We start from the raw sequence: 17,567 nt of genomic DNA, 5'->3' as shown, positions 1-17,567 counted from the left end.
AATACTTATCAAAAAGACAGTTTTAATGGGGGAAATAGAATTTGTGTCTGTTATTCAAAAACTGGCTACAAAGGAACGAAGCACAGCAGCAAATCCACTAGTGAAGCCAAACCTCTGCAAACTTCATGTAGTTTTGTCCAGGGGGGTCAGGAAGGCTTGATGATGATTAAAACACAGAAGTAGTTCAGAGATAAAAGGACTGTTCCCTTGAATTCTATATGTATCCAGGTTTTATGAGCCAGAACTCCAAGTTGATATTCAGAAGCACGAGTAAATAAACTTAATTGCAGGACACAAGGGGGTAACCCAGTGGCTCTTTGCTTATGGTGTTCATCACTATCATCTGTGCAAATCATTCTGGAACAGCGGCAAGGTCAGAAATGATTGGACTCCACAGCAAATGTTACTCAGAGAATCTATTTTTTATTTTTAACATCTTTATTGGAGTATAATTGCTTCACAATGGTGTGTTAGTCTCTGCTTTATAACAAAGTGAATCAGTTATACATATACATATATCCCCATATCTCTTCCCTCTTGCATCTCCCTCCCTCCCTCCCACCCTCTGAGCCAGTGAGGAAAAGACCCGAGGAGGAATGTTTTCTAATACCACGGCCACCTTAGTGGTACGGTGGTCTCTATGTGGCTGTTAATCTTGGGTTTCCTCCTCCACATCAGTATAGCAGAACTGAGAGTTGAGGAATTCTATGAAAAAGGCAGGTTAAAGGGAATGGAGGACAGACATGAATTTATAAATTCTTAAAGTATTTCATATTCTCTCAAATAAAACAATAAAAAGTAACATCAATAAACAACATCAGGAAATAACAAGAGTTTCAATGGCATTTTACATATTTTCTGTTGATATTATAATGTACATGTTGTGAATCATTACTTATTTCTGGGAAACTTTTCCAAATCTTCTTCCTTCTGTGCAGTTTCTATGAGGTGTTTATACCTGTGTTTTCCTTTGCTACTGATCAAAAGCCTCCTAAGAAAGTTTTGTTCTATGTCTGGCCCTCCTTCCAAGTGCTTATTTTGCATCTAATTCTATGGCTGGAGGTTATATTCCTGAATCCAGAGTTATACTATGGTCACAGAGACATGGTTACCCGATGCTGCATTGAAAGATGTTTGGGATTACTGCTTAGCCTGTTTGACATAGCCAAGAAGGGTACACTGATAATGCACGTAATCAAATAGTAGCTGGTTTAATTATGAGTGGTGTGGTGTCACAAGGTAAGTTAGTACCAAGTATCTCTTTCAACTTAACCACAAGAAGATAAAAAAGTGCTAAGCCCTGTTCATAGAATCTCTGCCCTTTTTTCTGGAAGACTGGGGATGTGAAACACATGCATGTGGTGAACATTTGATATATTGGCACTAAACAGGGAATATTTTCCCTCGAAAAAGTCCCTTCCCACAGTAAAATGCCTCATCATTTATGAGACAATTAACCGCCAGGAGTCATTTATATATATAAATGCAGATATATATATATATACACACACACACACACACACACACACATATATATATATTTGTATGAATAACATATTTGAGAAAGAAATACTGTGATTTGAAACCAACATGGATAGAGCCATAGGGCATTATGCTAAGTGAATTAAGTCAGATGCAGAAGCACAAATATTGCATGATACCACTTATACGAGACCTAAAATAGGCCAACTCATGGAACCAGAGGGTGTACTAGTGGTTACCAGAGGTGGGGAATGGGGGAAATGGGGAGGTGCCGGTCAAAGTGTACAAAGTTTCAGTTATGCATGATGAATAAGTTCCAGAGATCTACTGTACAACCTAGGACCTATAATTAATAATAATGTATTGAATACTTAAAAGTTTGCTAAGAGGGTAAATTTTATAACTGCTCGTACCACAAAAGGAAAAAAAAACTTTTTAAATTAAAAAATAAAGTAGGTGGAAAAATTTTTGGAGGCGATGGATATATTTATGGCATAGATTATGGTGATGATTTCACAGATATATACTTACCTCCAAACTCATAAAGTTGAATACATTAAATACATATAGCTTTTTATATGTAAATCATGCCTCAGGAAAGTGTTTATTTTTTTTAATCTGAAATAGAGCCCCCAAATTAGATCTTAGAGAATGTTGTTCTGCTTATATTTCTATGTTACTTTTCTGTCTATCACCCCCTATTACTCCGGATGCTTGCAGACGACACAAAGCTGCTGGGCATTAAGACTGTGCTGCCTGCTCTTTGTAATTTGTTTCTGGCTTCAGAACATCCATATCTTCTTGCGGTTTCGGTCTACTCTACTTAACCTGTTTTTGGTTTTGCTTTTGTTTTTGTTTTTTTTCCCAGCTCAAGCTGATAAGCCACTAATTCCCAAGGTTTAGATGTCACCCACACACCATGTAGTTATTTATGAGGACTCACTGTATTTCAACAAGCTCATCTGTTTCATTTAAAAACAACCAACCTCTGACTTTTTTGTCCTATGACCCCAACCTCTCTCAATTTCTGGCTCACCTTTTGGGGACAGCCTCTCATTGGAAACTCCCTCCCATCTCTGATTTTCCTGATTTTCAGAAGAAGCATAGGCTAGAAGACTCAGACATCTACGATTTTTAAGAAACCAGTCAATTTACAATACTATTAGTATGTATTTAAAATAGACTGATTTGATTACATTAATGTAAAGGGAAAGAAAAAAATATTTCTTCACTGATAGTACCTATGAATTTATAGAGTTTGGTAAAAATGTGCACTTCATAGATAGTCCTCAATACATCTTTCAGGGCCGTGCAAGACATTGTTAAAATCTTAGACCTCGAAGGTAGGGATGATACATTTTCATAGATAATACCAATTTCTTAAATTTCTGTTATTTTTATAGCTCTTGTGGTACCTCTACATACATCATGCCGTGTAATTACCTCAAGAAACCTGTAAGTGTTACTATGATCTTACGTAAAAGCAACATGAGACTTCAAGAAGCCAGCTGGCCTGCCCAGGTTTCACACTAGCTATGCTCCACTATAGTGGTAAAAATAGGAAGAATAGACAATCATTTTGTTCGTGGGAGCTCCCACTTAATTATTACATAGAAGTTCATGCTTCTGGTAAGTACCCAGATGTCTGGGATGACAATTTATCCACCTTCCTGTACATTGCCATGCTTAGGTGCCCAATAACCCTTGCTAAATTTAGTAAGATACTAGAATTTCAAAACTGGGTCAAAATATACATTAAAATGAAAAAGATTACATCAAAAAGTCATTTTTGGGGTTGCAAATTATTTTTAACAGCACAGCAATTATTCTCAAGATTTAAGAAATGTGTGTGTCTTGGTAATCTGTGATATACTTTTTAAAATAACCCTATTGCAGTTGTTATCTTTACTCTTTGATAAAATGTTTGAATCTTGTAAACAAGCAAAATTTACTTGCAGCCAAGTCTCATGAATAAGATTTTTGACAAAGGTAGATAATGGCATTTAGGGTTAAAAGCTAAGTTTATCCAGTAATGAAACAGCCTTTCTTGCATGTTTTATTGACATGTTCTAAGGCAATTTGCCAAGAAAGTTACTAAAATATTCTGAACAACAGTCATATGGCCCTTTAGTTATTAAGTTCCTATAATAATTTTTTAAAATAAATTCTATCAAACTTTGTTTTTCTTTGAGTGCAATTTGGAAATATTGCGTTGGACAAAATTTCGTTCAGAATTTTCCATAACATCTTATGGAAAATCCTGAACGAACTGCTTTTAGCCAACCAAATATATATAAATATACCTGTGCCCTTTGAATTGGAACTTTTGCCCTCGATTGGAATTTGTTTTAACAAAACAGAAATAATGAACACAGAGTTTATATATAAGAATCATGGCATAGTTTATAAAATCTAAAAATAATGATGCAACTTTAATATCTATGAGATTAAATAAATTACAGATAATAAAGTAATTAAATTATAAGGTGAACTAATAGTCATTAAACTTCTTCCTGTTATTTTATTAAAACGGAAAAATGTACAATATAATATTAAGTAAAAAGTCAGAAAATAAATGGCTTTATTTAGTTTTTAATATCATAAGTAAATACTGACTGAATAAAAATACATCAAAATGCTAAGCAAGGTAGCAGATAACTTTTAAGATCATGGAAGGTTTAAACTTTTTTTTTTTTTGAAAACTGCAATCACCAACATCAACATGATATAGCCATTAGGACTGAGAACTGGGACCACCTATGGCCACATGACTCTGTTATTTATTCCAGGAAACAATTATTGAGGAAATGGAAGACTGTAAATCAATAAATGACTTCAGTGTTTGCTTAGAAAATCCCTGCAAAATTATTTATCTGAAACAATATGTTCACCTGGGCAAACAGCTCAATTACCTAACCATGGTTAACTTATCAAGATTCACTCCAAGACCCTCATCTCACTATGTCCACCAATCCTAAACTATTATGTCTCAAACGTTGACCAATCCATTTTCCCTTCTTGAAAGACATGTCCTAATTCACTTGAACCCAGATGTCAAAGTCCTATAAATGTCCTGGCTGACTTCCTCTTCCTTGACCCTCCTAAGACTACAGCTCATTCTAATATATAGCTTTGTTTTATTAACAGGCTGTCTGCTCATATTTCTGAAAATCAACAATGGCATTATTCATCACATTTTTATATTAAAGATGTACTGTTTTTATTAGGCAAGTTTTTATTTTTCTGGGCTAGATATTGCCAGTTGAAGAACCAGTACCTGACACAGAATAAGAGTGAGTCAAGCTGTGTAGATCTTATGGTTTATGTAAATCTAATGATTTATCTTATTATGTAAATCTTATGATTTTTGGATGCTTAATGTATGCCAAACATCATTTACAGTACTTTACATATATTAAGTCATATAAAGCTCACAACTGCCCCCTATGAGGTCAGCACTATGATTACCCAATGATATTACCATTATTGTGCCCAGGATCACACAAGTGGCGCTCGGCAGAGCTTGGGTCAGACCCCAGGCAGCAAGGCTCCCAAGTCCACAGTGTTCACCACTATGTCATGCTGTTTCTCATATAGAGACATTATATTTTTCTAGAAAAAAAACAAGACAAAGAAGATTGAGACAGGTTCAGAGGATTTACAGTGTTGAACTGAAGAATTCTGAGTTTAAAATATCCACAGAGAATCCAGTGGGGAAAATTTTCTTTTAGACTTCCATTTCCTGATTCCTGCACCTGAGACCCTCTCAGAGACTGCATTATTTCTGTCTTCTGACTTATTTTCCTTAAACACTGCCTCTGATGTTCATTTTAATCCAACAATAAATATTTCTGTTTAAAGTGGAAGACCTTCACTATGTGATTGGATGGGAATTCTTTCTAAAGTCCTAAGAGCAGTATCTGCCCTTAGGTAGGATGCTTTGCTGTGGCTACTGTATAGCGTTAAGGCAAAAGTCACAGGCATATTGTACAGGTGAAATTTTATTGTTTTACTCTAGGACAAGATGAAGTCTACACACACACACACACACACACACCTTTTGTCAAGCTTGAGTGCATAAACTGAAGCTGTGTGCAAGTGTAGGAGTGTACATAAATCCAAGTGGGTTTTTAATATGCTAGACTAGATTTAATTACTCTGCAGGAAATGAGAGTGTCATATTGCCAAACAAAGTCAGTCAAACTTATCCACTTTTGTAGCTGAAATGTTATATATCTATATATAGATACATACATATGAGCTGAGAATGTGGTCACCAACTTAAATTAAGCCAGCTTTCAAAAAGGTCTTTGATAACAGCAAAGTGGGCGTTTTAAAGCCAGCTCATTTTCCTGAATACTGTATTTCTTATTAACTGTACAATATAGAAAACTGCCTTAGTTCCTCGAAGATCATAAGTTGGAAAGGGAGTCTTCTAGCAGGGATATGGAGATTTTCATAAAATTTTGTAATTAATTTATGCAAGAAATACAGTAAGCGAGAAGTATCAGGCTGTGATTTTACACATTACTCAGTACCAACACCACTTAGCAGCTGAGCCACTTACATATCTAGAGTGAACATAACGTCTTTATTAATCCCATTTCTTACCTAAGTCTTAGTGTGGGTTCTCCTTAGTTGACTGAGGTTGGATCACACTGCAGAGCAAATACTGATGGTTAATCAGCATTTTTTCTCTAGAGTCTCCCTGGAGACCTTGTTTGAAATAGCAGCTTTCGTTAGAAATAACATCATTTACACATGGAACCTGACCAAAAACAGTGTGTCCCTGGAGCTCCACTCTGGAAAGTTTAGTGCGTTCCCAAGTCCAAGCCTAGAGGATTCAAAGTGGGACTTGAAATTGAGATATGGCTTCATAGCTTTTACTTCCACATTGGCCCAGTTAATATTCTTTTTTACTCACTTCCCACCTTCTCACCAAGAATATCCATGGATATAGCCAGAGCAATGGTATGGAAAAGCATTTGTATATTTACCTTCAGGCATTTTAATTTAAAAACCCAGGTGGGATATGGCATACTAGGAGGATGCGGAATCCGTGTCTCCTCACAAGGGCACCTACCAGGCACCGGTGGGGGACCACAGACACCAAAGGGGACAGGAGGAACCCCCAGTGACTGGGTAGGTCCTGGGGTGTGGGGGGGAGTGAAGGGGGAGGAGAAGTGGAGGCAGGAAAGGGACTGGCGCCCCAGAGGGTGGCTGGGGGAGGGGAAGGGATCCCACGCCCGAAGGAGGAAATTGGGGGACCATTGGGAGGGCAGAGGATCAAAAGGGAGCATGGCCAGGTTTCCCATGCCCACTTGGGACCCCAGGGGCCTGCTGAGTTCCCCGGCCTGATCCTCTGCCCACCGAGGCCCCCTCCAGCCATGCGGGTCCTGGGAGAGTGGGAGGGAGGGAAGGGGGAGCAAAAGTAAAGGCTGGACCTCCCGGACCTGCACCCCTGAGGGGCAGCTGGGGGAAGGAAGGAGTTCCTACACCCAGTGGGAGCCACCCATGGTTAGGGGGCCCAATGGGTATGGGGGAGATGGTGGGGGAGAGGCACGAAGGAACGGAAGGGAACAGGGCCTGTGCCTTCCATGTCCACTTAGGCACCGGGAAGCCTGTTGGGCTCCGGGGCCTAATCCTCTGCTCTCGAAGCCTCCCTCCTGCACACAGAGCCCAAGCCCCACCCCTACCTCCCACCCAGAGCCCGACCTCTACACTCGGAGACCCCCTGCAGCTCGCTGGGCCTAAGCCCCACCTATACACCCTCTCTCAGGGTCCTACCTCCAAACACCAGAACTCCAGACTCCGAAGGCCCTCGTTTCCATGTGGTGCTTCTCCCATCCACGCAGGTCCTAAGCAGAGTCCCCATCTAGGCCCCATCTAGGCCCCACCCCACCCTAAACCCCACCCCTGCCTAAGTTCCACCCCTGCCTAAACTCCACCCCCATAGCCAAGCCTTTTTTTTTCTTTTTTCCTCTTTTAGATTTATTGTTGTTGATTCTTTCATATTTTCATTTTTCCTAATAAATCTTTTATGTTTTCTAATTTTACTTTATTCTTTACACTTCGTTAGTGATCTCTCCTTTTGGCTTGTTCCCCACCCCCTTTTTTTATTTTTTTCTGTTGTGATTTTATTTTACCTTGTTGCAGTTGTTTCAATTATAGCTATATTTTTCCTAATATTTTTTGATCTTCTAATTTTATTTTGTTTTGTATTCTTTGATATTGTACTGCCCCTTTTTTTCTTTCTTTATTTCTTTTTTTTTTTTTTACCATGCCACGAAGCTTGTGGGATCTTGGTTCCCAGGCCGGAGGTCGGACGTGAGCTCCTGTGGTGGGAGCTCGGAGTCGAAACTGCTGGACTAACAGAAAACCTCAGACCCTGGGGAATATCAATTAGAGTGAGACCTCCTAGAGGTCCTCATCTCAGCACCAAGACCCAGCTCTATCCAACCGCCTGCAAACTCCAGTGCTGGGTGTCTCAGACCAAATAACCAGTAAGACAGTAATACAGCACCACCCATCAAAAAAAAAAAAAAAATGAAACAGCAAAAAAATATGTTACAGACGAAGTAACAAGGTAAAAACCAACAGGACCAAATAAATGAAGATGAAATAGGCAACCTACCTGAAAAAGAACTCAGAGTAATGATAGTAAAGATGATCCAAAACCTCAGAAAAAGAATGGAGAATTTACAAGAAACATCTAACAAGGATCTAGAAGAACTAAAGAGCAAACAAACAGTGATGAACAACACAATTACTGACATTAAAAATACTCTAGACGGAATCAATGACAGAATAACTGAGGCAGAAGAAAGGATAAGTGACCTGTAAGACAAAATGGTGGAAATAAATGCCAGGGAGCAGAATAAAGGAAAAGGAATGAAAACAATTGAGGACAATCTCAGAGACCTTCGGGACAACATTAAATGCACCAACATTCAAATTATAGGGGTCCCAAAAGAGGAAGAGAAAAAGAAAGGGTCTGAGAAAATATTTGAAGAGATTATAGTCAAAAATTTCCCTTACATGGGAAAGGAAAAAGTCAATCAAATCCAGGAAGCACAGAGATTACCATACAGGATAAACCCAAAGAGAAACACACTGAGACACATATTAATTAAAATATCAAAAGTTAAATGCAAAGACAAAATATTAAAAGCAGCAAAGGAAAAACAACAAATAACATACAAGGGAATCCCCATAAGGTTAACAGCTGAGGTTTGAGCAGAAACTCTGCAAGCCAGAAGGGAGTGGCAGGATGTATTTAAAGTGATGAAAGGGAACAACCTACAACCAAGATTACTCTACCCAGTAAGGATCTCATTCAGATTCGATGCAGAAATTAAAACCTTTACAGATAAGCAAAGGTTAAGAGAATTCAGCACTACCAAAGCAGCTTTACAACAAGTGCTAAAGGAACTTCTCTAGAAAGGAAACACAAGAGAAGGAAAAGACCTACAAAAACAAACCCAAAACAATTAAGAAAATGGTAATAGAAACATACATATCAAAAATTACCTCAAATGTAAATGGATTAAATGCCCCAACCAAAAGACATAGACTGGCTGAATGGATATAAAAACAAGACCAGTACATATGCTGTCTACAAGAGACACACTTCAGACCTAGGGACACATACAGACTGAAAATGAGGGGATGGAAAAAGATATTCCAGGCAAATGGAAATCAAAAGAAAGCTGAAGTAGCAATACTCATATCAGACAGAATCGACTTTAAAATAAAGACTACTACAAGAGCCAAAGAAGGACACTACATGATGATCAAGGGATCAATCCAAGAAGAAGATATAATAATTATAAATATATATGCATCCAACATAGGAGCACCTCAATACATAAGGCAACTGCTAAAAATTTTAAAAGAAGAAATCGACAGTAACTCAATAACAGTGGGGGACTTTAACACCTCACTCACACCACTGGACAGCTCATCTAAACAGAAAATAAATAAGGAAACACAAGCTTTAAATGACACAATAGACCAGATAGATTTAGTTGATATTTATAGGACATCCCATCCAAAAACAACAGAATATACATTCTGCTCAAGTGCTCATGGAACATTCCCCAGGATCGACCATATCTTGGGTCACAAATTAAGCTTTCATAAACTTAAGAATATTGAAATCATATCAAGTATCTTTTCCAACCACAACTCTATGAGACTAGATATCAATTACAGGAAAAAAAGTGTAAGAAATACAAACTCATGGAAGCTAAACAATATGCTACTAAATAACCAAGAGATCACTGAAGAAATCAAAGAGGAAATCAAAAATTACCTAGAAACAAATGACAATGAAAACACAACGACCCAAAACCTATGGGATGCAGCAAAAGCAGTTCTAAGAGGGAAGTTTTTAGCAATACGATCCGACCTCAAGAAACAAGAAACATCTCAAATAAACAACCTAACCTTATACCTAAAGCTATTAGAGAAAGAAGAACAAAAGAACCCCAAAGTTAGCAGAAGGAAAGAAATCATAAAGGTCAGATCAGAAATAAATAAAAAAGAAATGAAGGAAACGATAGCAAAGATCAATAAAACTAAAAGCTGGTTCTTTGAGAAGATAAACAAAATTGATAAACCATTACCCAGACTCATCAAGACAAAAAGGGAGAAGACTCAAGTCAATAAAATTAGAAATGAAAAAGGAGAAGTAACAACTGACACTGCAGAAATGCAAAGGATCGTGAGAGATTACTACAAGCAACTATATGCCAATAAAATGGACAACCTGGAAGAAATGGACAAATTCTTAGAAAGGTATAACATTCCAAGACTGAACCAGGAAGAAATAGAAAATATAAACAGATGAATCACAAGCACTGAAATTGAGACTGTGATTAAAAATCTTCCAACAAACAAAAGCCCAGGGCCAGATGGCTTCACAGGCGACAAGCATTTAGAGAAGAACTAACACCTATCCTCAAACTCTTCCAAAAGATAGCAGAGGGAGGAACACACCCAAACTCATTCTACAAGGCTACCATCACCCTGATACCAAAACCAGACAAATAATGTCACAAAAAAGAAAACTACAGTTCAATATCTCTGATGAATATAGATGTAAAAATCCTCAACAAAATATTAGCAAATAGAATCCAACTGCACATTAAAAGGATCATACACCATGATCAAGTGGGGTTTATCCCAGGAATGCAGGATTCTTCAATATATGCAAATCAAACAGCATGATACACCATATTAACAAATTGAAGGATAAAAACCATATGATAATCTCAATAGATGCAGAAAGAGCTTTTGACAAAATTCAACACCCATTAATGATAAAAGCTCTCCAGAAAGTAGGCATACAGGGAACTTTCCTCAACATTATAAAGGCCATATATGACAAACCCACAGCAAGCATCATTCTCAGTGGTGAAAAGCTTAAGACATTTCCTCTAAGATCAGGAACAAGACAAGGTTGTCCACTCTCACCACTATTATTCAACAGAGTTTTGGAAGTTTTAGCCACAGCAATCAGAAAAGAAAAAGAAATAAAAGGAATCCAAATCGGAAAAGAAGAAGTAAAAGTGTCACTTGTTGCAGATGACATGATACTCTACATAGAGAATCCTAAAGATGCTACCAAAAAACTACTAGAGCTAATCAATGAATTTGGTAGAGTAGCAGGATACAAAATTAATGCACAGAAACCTCTTGCATTCCTAGACGGTAATGATGAAAAATCTGAAAGAGAAATTAAGGAAACACTCCCATTTATCAGTGCAACGAAAAGAATAAAATACCTAGGAATAAACCTACCTAAGGAGACAAAACACCTGTATGCAGAAAACTGTAAGACACTGATGAAAGGAATTAAAGATGATACAAACAGATGGAGAGATATACCATTTTCTTGGATTGGAAGAATCAATATTGTGAAAATGACTATACTACGCAAAGCAATCTACAGATTCAACGCAATCCCTATCAAACCACCAAAGGCATTTTTCACAGAACTAGAACAAAAAAATTGCACAATGTGTATGGAAAGACAAAAGACCCCAAATAGCCAAAACAATCTTGAGAAAGAAAAATGGAGCTGGAGGAATCAGGCTCCCTGAATTCAGACTATACTACAAAGCTATAGTAATCAAGATAATATGGCAGAAAAACAGAAATATAGATCAATGGAACAGGATAGAAAGCCCAGCAATAAACCCAGGCACCTTTGGTCACCTTATGTTTGATAAAAGAGGCAAGAATATACAATGGAGAAAAGACAGCCTCTTCAGTAAGTGGTGCTGGGAAAACTGGACAGCTGCATTTAAAAGAATGAAATTAGAACACTCCCTAACACCATACACAAAAATAAACTCAGAATGGATTAAAGACCTAAATGTAAGGCCAGACACTACAAAACTCTTAGAGGAAAACATAGACAGAACACTCTCTGACATAAATCACAGCAAGATCCTTTTTGACCCACCTCCTACAGAAATGGAAATAAAAACAAAAATAAACAAATGGGACCTAAGGAAACTTAAAAGCTTTTGCACAGCGAAGGAGACAATAAACAAGATGAAAAGACAGCCCTCAGAAAGGGAGAAAGTATTTGCAAATGAAACAACAGACAAAGGATTAATCTCTAAAATATACAAGCATCCCTTGCAGCTCCATATCAAGAAAGCAAACAACCCAATCCAAAATTGGGCAGAAGACCTAAATAGGCATTTCTCCAAAGAAGATATACAGATTGCCAACAAACACATGAAAAGATGCTCAACATCACTAATCATTAGAGAAATACAAAGCAAAACCACAATGAGGTGTCACCTCACACCGGTCAGAATGGCCATCATCAAAAAATCTAGAAACAATAAATGCTGGAGAGGGTGTGGAGAAAAGGGAACCCTCTTGCACTATTGGTGGGAAGGTAAATTGGTACAGGTACTATGGAGAACAGTATGGAGGTTCCTTAAAAAATGAAACATAGAACTACCATATGACCCAGCAATCCTACTACTGGGCATACACCCTGAGAAAACCATAATTCAAAAAGAGTCATGTACCAAAATGTTCATTGCAGCACTGTTTACAATAGCCAGGATATGGAAGCAACTGAAGTGTCCATCGACAGATGAATGGATAAAGAAGATGTGGCACATATATACAGTGGAATATTACTCACCCATAAAAAGAAATGAAATTGAGTTATTTGTAGTGAGGTGGATGGACCTAGAGTCTGTCATACAGAGTGAAGTAAGTCAGATAGCGAAAAACAAATACCGTATGCTAACACATATATATGGAATCTTAAAAAAAAAAAAAAAAAAAGGTTCTGATGAACTTAGGGGCAGGACAGGAATAAAGACACAGATGTACAGAATGGACTTGAGGACATGGGGAGGGGGAAGGGTAACCTGGGACAAAGTGAGAAAGTAGCATTGACATATGTACACTACCAAATGTAAAATAGATAGCTAGTGGGAAGGAGCTGCATGCCACAGGGAGATCAGCTCGGTGCTTTGCGACCACCTAGAGGCTTGGGATAAGGAGCGTGGAAGGGAGACGCAAGAGGGATGGGATATGGGGATATACGTATGTATATACCTGATTCACTTTGTTACACAGCAGAAACTAACACAACACTGTAAAGCAATTATACTCCAATAAAGATGTTAAAATAAATAAATAAGTAAAAGCCCAGGTGAATCATGTATGTGATAGATATGTTTGAATTGGAAAATTTAACAAAATTCTGTTATATCAAAGTAGCATTTATTTTCTGAAAGACTCCTAAATTATTAGTACTAATTCCCTGTGAAAGCTCTATTTTTTAGTTCAGATTTTGAAAGCTGCATTCTGTCATATAGACTGTACTTTGTCGACCTGGAAGTGTGTGTGACAAACACAGGACTCTTTCAGATCCAGCTATTATTACAAAATGATCCAGCACAATGAAGGTCTGAAAACAATGACATCCACTGGGTAATAAAGACAACAGAAGATGGAACACTTAGGATGGATGATATGGGAGCTGAAAATGATGTTGGCTTTTCCAAATGAAGGGTAGTTGGGTGGGGTATGTTTTCCTTATTTAATTCTTTCAAAAACATGTTTTTTTTCTGATCAGTATGGTTCTTTTCAAAAAAGTACAAAGAACATATCTCCTTCTCAATAAACATTTATCAAAATGGTAAGAAAATACTTCAATTACTGCTCTAATTTTAAACCATTAAGTACTTCCCAGATACTGGTAATGTATTCTGAATCTTAGTTCTCAACATATGAGTCAGCAGAAATGTCACAGGAATAATCCAAATTTATGCTGTAAGAAAGATTATTTATCACCGGAAAAGTAGCATATAAAACACAAGAAACCATAAGAACATATTGTGAGGCAAATGTCCATACATTCTTCGTAGATGTAATAGGTTGTAAAAGGTATGTAGAGTCTTGTAAAATAACCCAGAATAATTTGTCTATCCACTTTATAAAATCATATATCTATACATGTATCTCCAAGTTTCAGAAGTAGAAGATGAATTTAAAGGGAGATATTTATCAACATTCAGCTACGAGGTTCATCAAAATCAATCATATTTATTAAGTGCTGGGTTCAATTATTTTTTTATTATTGGGACATCATGAAATTCAAAACTTTGTGCTTTGGAGTACATGTAAACAGCTTCAGTCCCACTTGCTCAGAGAAAAAGAAAAAAATTCCATCCGTATTTTTGAAGATGTAGTGACTCCTTAAGGCCTCATTTGTTTTTTAACTTGTATGTTTTACCTTTCTCTCTCTTCAACCAAGCTATCTTTTGATCAAATAAACATACTATCTTGTTAAATTTCATCCGGTAGAATATATGTTAAAGTTTAAAATATCTGGAACAGAGTTCTTTTTCTTTATTTAGAAAAAAATTGTTGTTTACATTCTGCCACCACTCCCAAGAGTTGGCAACAAGATTATTAGAGAGTGAGTAAGTGGTATCAGTTGGGGAAACAAACCTAGCAATAGGCGAAGGCAAAAAAGTGAAAATAAACAGCTTGGTGCATTTTGCTTTTATATACTTGCAAAAGTAACTGTCAAAATTGGGGTTGATCAGCTGTGAGCCAAGGACACATATACACACTGGTAGCCACTCAGTCAAGAGCCTTCGGGTCTCGGCACCTCTCACTCTCAGGGGCTTGGCGAGGACCCAGGTTGTCCGCAGCTCCGAAGCCATTCAGACAGGGTGAGCTAAGTCTAATGTCTTGCTTTAGAGAGAGTAGGTGACATTTTTCTCTCCTCATTCTTCTGCTCTCTACCACCAATTACTATATAATTGCATGAGAATGTTGAGGTTCTACTGACTTAATGAGGTGCTACTGTATGATTTTTTTACTCTGCTACAGTGACAGTTCTGGAGATTTCTTGTTTCTCTCTTGGTGGCTGGTCATACTGCTTTTTTGTCATTAAGTGGCCATTGTGATCCATGGTGGAGAGCGACTGAGAATGCTATCAAGAAGCAAAACCATGGCCATTACATAGTTTGGGCTAGCCATAGCAGCCTTCTTTGTTATGCAGCAATGTTGGCTACTGTTTCAAAATGGTGGAAACTGTGAAGGAGTGGGTAAATTGCAGCCCAGCTGAAGAGTAATAAGCAACTCCTTCTATTTTAACCCTAAAACAACAAGTTTAAAAGAAAGTAACTAGATCTACACACTAAGAAATAGGATACAAACATAAGACCAAATTCACACAGTTAATTGTTTAAGTCAACTTTTGGAAAGATCAACATTTAGGTTAATACAGATTTAACTTGTGCTAAGTATTTCCCTTTAGACACTCTTTTTCAGGATCATCTGGCTCCAATAAAGAGTGAATTTGGTCTTAGTTCCCTTTCCTTTTCTTTTCCCCCAAAATTGAATGAACCAATCAAATTCTTAATCTGATATCTGATATCAGAGGAACACGTTTAAAATTCCCATTTAATCTGTGTCTTTTCCACACTATAAACTAGAAGGTCTGCATTTTATGTTATGATATTAATAAACAGACCAATAAAAATGAATCACTTTATAATTAGTTTTTTATTGGTTGATGTTAATGAAATAACAATGTCCATAATTATTAGGAAATATGTCATGTGTATAGTGGGAAGCCCATCCACATTGACAGCCACATAGAGGAACCTAAATTTCTGCTGGCCAGAAGAAATCATTAACTATTTATCATCCAACTCACCAGAGTCTAAAATGGAAACATCTATGAGGAACTACCCAATTTCTCTGGATATATATTTTTTTAAGTCCCAGCCTCCCCAGAAATCAAATCTTTTTAAAACCCAAAGAGCACTACAAGATTTATGCCTAAAAACAGCAATAACTATCCTACGACTTCACCCTTTGATTCCAACTATCCAAGGAAAATCATTTTTCATTCTGTTGCATTCATCTACATTCTATGTAATACAGATTAACATAGTATCTAGGTAACATAGTTCTAGGTAAGATTTCTTGATCTTTCCTTTAGAGTCCTTATCTCATCATTGAACACGCATAATATAAGCCGGGTGTCCCTCCTCTGAGCTTCTCAATGTTGTGATGTGTTGTTGTTGTTTTTTTTAAATCAGTAGTCACTGTTTACATTATTAGAATACTCTGTGACTTAGGTAATTCATTGTTCATGTTAATCCTTTGGTTATTTCCCTCTCTCTAATTTTTCTGTTCCCTTTTTTGAAATTTATTTTAGTCAGTTTCTGGATATACTGGATCATTGAAATATATCATCCTTATTCTACTATTTTAATCACTTGGGTATTTTGTTTTCCTTCTCTCCTCCCTCTCTCCTTTCTTTCCTTCTTTCCCTCTCTCTCCCTCTATCATTACTAAGAGCTCATATTTCTTGAAAACTAACCTGTGGAAATTCTTTGAATCCAGTATTGAAGGTTAGTTTTAGATACTTTAGGCACCTCAGGATATACCTAGCTCAGGACTGCATACTTTATTTTTTCACTTGCTTTTTTATTTTTAATTTATTTTTATTTTATTGTGATAAAAACACTTAACATGAGATCTATCCTCTTAACAGATTTTTACATGTACAATCCAGTATTTTTATCTATAGGCACCATGTTGTATGATAGATCTCTAGAACTTATTCATCTTGCATAACTGAAATTTCATACCAATTGATTAATAACTCCTCATCTCCACCCCCACCCCCAGTTCCTGGTAACCACCATTCGATTCTTTGCTTCTCTGAATGTGACTATTTTTGATACCTCATATAAGTGGAATCATGCAGTAGAACTACTTTAAGCTGAATTCTTGGCTTAAGTCATTCGGATCACCCAGATACTATAAACTCAAGCTGCAAATTCATGTGAGAAAAACCTGTAGTTACAAATCATCATAGGAAAAGAAAATTCCTCCAGTAGTTCACTGATTGGCAAGGCTCTTAACAAGTGAGTTATTTTTTGTGAGTTTTGTTCATTTGTTTGTCTCGTGGTAGGTGCGTGCATAAGAAAAGGATGGAAGGGTGGATGGGTGGGTGAGATGGTGGGGTGGGAAGGGAGAACGTTATTTCTAGTTCATCCTTACACTGAAGCTGTTGCCTACTGTGTTCTCCATTTGGACCTTCCAATGCCCGTATCTCATAAGGCCATAATAGTTGAAATTCAAGTTCATCCAGTGTGGCAAATTCCCCCAAGTAGAAAGCAGACTTCAGTCTTTACTCATCTCTCTGTGTTACTGCCTTCATTTACTGCTTTTGACCTTGCTAACTTGCCAGCTCATCAATGGCCTTAAAAATATATACTTGAAAATATTTTATTCAGCATTTTTTATCAGTTGTTTTATTTGGGAATTTCCTCCATACTGCTATAAATAGAAGTTGCCTCTTTTTAATGCACAAACTTAGTATTATCTCTTCATATTTAGATTTATTACATGTACTATTATATTTTGCCAATGATTATATATATATATATATATCTTCTTTGCTCTATTGAAAATATCTTTGTTTTGCCCTTGCTCTTGAATGAGACTCTACCGGGTATTATAAATCTCAGCATTTTGAGGTTATCATGTCTCCTCTTCTAGCATCTATTATT

The sequence above is a fragment of the Eschrichtius robustus genome, chromosome 5, assembly GCF_028021215.1.
Source record: "Eschrichtius robustus isolate mEscRob2 chromosome 5, mEscRob2.pri, whole genome shotgun sequence".
Taxonomy (NCBI): Eukaryota; Metazoa; Chordata; class Mammalia; order Artiodactyla; family Eschrichtiidae; genus Eschrichtius; species Eschrichtius robustus.
Note: the sequence above shows the minus strand (reverse complement) of the source record.